This window comes from Curcuma longa, chromosome 14, assembly GCF_044706935.1.
Source record: "Curcuma longa cultivar G26 ecotype Majalengka, Jawa Barat chromosome 14, ITB_CL_G26_1.1, whole genome shotgun sequence".
NCBI classification, from domain to species: Eukaryota; Viridiplantae; Streptophyta; class Magnoliopsida; order Zingiberales; family Zingiberaceae; genus Curcuma; species Curcuma longa.
This window is the reverse complement of record NC_133874.1, coordinates 29,721-33,564: the sequence shown is the minus strand read 5'-3', so window position 1 is coordinate 33,564 and position 3,844 is coordinate 29,721. Positions and strand designations below refer to the sequence as shown.

Genomic DNA, 3,844 nt, shown 5'->3' with positions numbered 1-3,844 from the left:
ACCGAGTTGAAAGAGTTTGGTGAATCGAGTTAGAAAGGTTGGATAACCAATCGGAGGAATCTGGTGAACTTAGTCGGGGAGGTCGAATGACCAAGCTGAAAGAATCAGGTAAACTGAGTCAGGGAGGTCGAATGCTCAAGCTAAAAAAATCAGGTGAACTGAGCCCATGAAGTTGAATGACCTAACTGAAGGAGTCGGATGACCAAATAGAGGAGTTTCGTGACCATTTTAACTTCCACCTCTTGACTTTTAATCTGTTGACTTAACCTCTGACTTTACTCTATCGATTTCTCTATCCACCACATCATGAACCATCAAACTTCATGGTGGTCAATATCCATTAATATCCCACAAAGATTTTGAATAAATTAATTTTCACAATACGATAAATATACGTTATCAATCAAGATGATCTTTAAATGTGTAGAAAAATAGAATCCTTTAAGAAAATTATATTTCTTCCTCTTGTCCCTATTGCTGTTTAGCCCTTTTGATAAAGAAAAGGTATATTGAATTGGTAAAAAGGGACTAATTTTTTAACCTTTTATTACATATTCTATCAATATCTACGTTCATTAATTATTTCTTCAATTTCAATTCAATTCTTTCATTTCCCAGATATGAGAATTGTCAATATGAATAAATAGACCATTATAATTATGGCTTTTTAATAAGAAAACAAATTATAATAAATTTAAGGAATATGGACTAAACCATAATTATATAGTGTTAATAAAATAATATGAGGTTTAATAAAATAATATGAGTTAGCATTAATAAGAAATAAAAAAAACACGTAGGGATGAGATGTTAAACTGGGGAAGTATTCTTTGTACATTTTTTTTTTTCTAAAAACCCAATCTCTCCCAACATCACCATAAGTCTCTCTTAAACTTATATGGGTGAACCTTGATAGTAGTTCGTAGCAAATCTCGTCAAGCTCCCTTGTTTTCTGCTCCAAAATCTGCGTCCTTGTGAATTTTTCTCTGTTTAGACAGAATCTTTGGCTAAACATGTAGTTCGTGCCAGTAACAAATTAAATTTCTAAAGATCAATCATAAATTAGTAAGCGTTTAGCAGTCGACCACACAGAATTAATTACTTTTGCTCACAAATCAATCTTGCTTCTTTTAATTCACGTGCGTAGTATCAAAAGCTCTCCTCCTCACCAAGAGGCAGGTGATGACTTTTGAAGGGTTGGCGGCGTGCGTGCCGTCGAGAGTGCAGAGCACGAAGTCCGGGCGGTGGAGGGCGAGGCTAAGCCGATCCTTCCCGACGACGAACGGCGTGGCGTCGAGAAGGACGTGCCAGGAGTTGCGGTGCGCCTCCGAGACCCAATGCATGGAGTATCTGGTCCCCCGGACGTCGGCAGGGTAGGCGAAGAGCCCCTTGGGGCTGTGCTTGCACTTCCTCCGGAAGTACTGGCTCAGCTGTGACCCCTTGATCCGGAGGTCTAGCCACGTCTCCGGCGCCGAGATCACCTTGGCGTCCTTGTACGACGCGAACTCCCTCACGTAGTCCCCCTCCTCCTCCAGGATGGTCATGTAGTAGTTGTAGCGGAAGAAGGGGTAGCCCTCGCCCACAAGCATCATCGCATCCCTCCGGCTCGGCGCGAATAGCACCAGGTAGTCCTCCTCACTCAGCCCGCAGTGGCGGAGCACCCGTGTCCTTGCCTGGATCTCTGGGATCGACACGAAGCTCCCCGGAAAGGACGTCTTCTTGGTCAACATGTCCAGCAGCCTCGACGGCTCCAGACGGGTCATGTCGATGTCCGGCTGCTTCGCAATCGCCGACGAGGGGCTGCTTCGGCTCGGCGACGGGCTGTTGCTGTTGGCGTCCCCGGCGTCGATGTAGTACCAGGAGTAGAGGTCGTTCTTGTCGCCCTCCTCCACCAGCCCGTGCGAGTACTGCGGGTATTTGCTGTGCACGTACTGCTCCACGTACAGCATCTCGCTGGGGGTAATCGGCCCCGACCACCGCAGGTCCAGCCCGTGCAGCGTCGATATCGCCTCCGCCACGATGTGCGGAGGAATAAACTCACGGTGGCACACTTTCTAGCATTACAAGTACGATTACAAGTCGATCAACACTCGTCCGAATTCCGCTAGCTGTCAAAGATTCTACTCCATAGGAACAGTAGTTTACCTTGACTACCATGCTACTTGGCCTTGAATTTGATAGCGGAGATTTGGGAGGCAACAGGCTTAAGATCGAGTCTTTGTCGTATTCCTTTTCTTGTAAATCCTAAACACAGTTTTGCAGTGAGAAATTACCGAGAAAACTAAGAACTCAATATCTGCAAGAACAGAGACACCATAATACATACCCGATCAAATTTAGTGACATCGATATTTTCTTCGACGTTCCTGCTCATGATTCCTAATGGATGTCTCGGAGAATCGTTTGCAGTTATGGTATTTCCTTTTTGTTGCGGGTGGTTTGATCCTCTCGAGGCTTTGAAGAATCTGCGTGAATAAAGACAATGGAGGAGAGCGAAAGGAGAAACAGAAACGGCGTGGAAGGAACAACTGTGAAGCATATGCTTGCTTGATTCCCTCACAAATAATATAACGATCTGACGCAATGATCATGGATACAGAAATAGCATCTTGGCCTCTTCATTGGGTGACACTTTAAACGACTCCACCGGTGTGAACGGCAACAGCGAGACGACCAATTCAAAGATTAGGAGAAAAGGTACAGAATTGACAAATTGTTGTATTTTTTAAAAAAATATTTTAAGTTTCATTTTTATGATTGGAGGGTGGTTCGTCAGCAGTGTATTTAAATCTTTATAGGATTATGACCTCTTCTGGTGTCTTCTGAAAATGGGTGGAAATTGCAACCGAAGCAGAGGCCCAGTCAATATTCAAGCTTCCTTGTGGCCAGATACAAGGAAACACCTTGGAAGGTAGTGGCGTATTTAATTCCTTCCTTTGCATTTTTCTATTGTCAATCTGTTCTACTCTTCGTTGAATAATTGTATCGAGTAACTTGCTTCGTGTTCATAGTTGTCTGGTTGACAAAAGTGTGATGTGAGACAATAAGGAAAGATTAACCGTGAAAGGGGCATCCACATTCGTGCTCCAGAAGATTGGAGATTTGTAAATGTTCAAGTTCCTGTTAACCCTGAAATATGATGATAGCGGTGCTATGGTCCATATTGTCTTGCGCAAAATTTTCTGCATCAGAGGTTGATGTTGGCTCGAATGGATGATGATCATCAAGTTTGTTACCCATACAAACTACAGTAAAAAAAAAAAAAAACATTGTATATTGACTGCCCTAATTTGACCTTATTTAAACAAATATGAGGAACATTAGAGTTTTCCAAGATACAATGGCTGGAGAGGCGCAGTGCCCTAACAGTTGATCAAAACTGAAATTGTCTGAATATTCTCATTCATCAGATGCTGAGGTCCTAGGGGAGATATATAGTGACAGGAAGGCAAGGCCATGAAGACCAGAAACAACAAGAAACTTAATGAGTCAGCAGTTTGTGTTGATTATGAAACCAAGAGTGAATATTTAAATGCCAATTGGAAACAAACATGGTTGGCTATAGTCGCCATCTCCATTGTCGTCGTCCTTGCGTGTTACGTTTAACTAAACAAAATCTTACTAAAATATAAATTGATTTGGAAGTCATCACGAAGAAGGTTCAAGGAAGGAATCAATCATCATGGGCGAAGCTAGATCTTGATTCAGTGTAGGCAATTAGGGTACATGAATCGAATATGTTCATGAGCTTTTCAAGTCAACTCTAAAAATATTTGATTAATATTTGAAATTATATTTAATTCATATTTATTATCGAGTCAAACTCGTTATTAATAATTTTTTC

At 42.1% G+C, this 3,844-nt stretch overlaps 1 pseudogene; it reads right to left on the bottom strand.

Moving 5' to 3' along the window:
- Nucleotides 1-1,072: 1,072 nt before the first annotated feature.
- On the bottom strand, nt 1,073-2,622 carry LOC141845646 (uncharacterized; annotated as a pseudogene).
- Between the last annotated feature and the right edge of the window lie 1,222 nt (nt 2,623-3,844).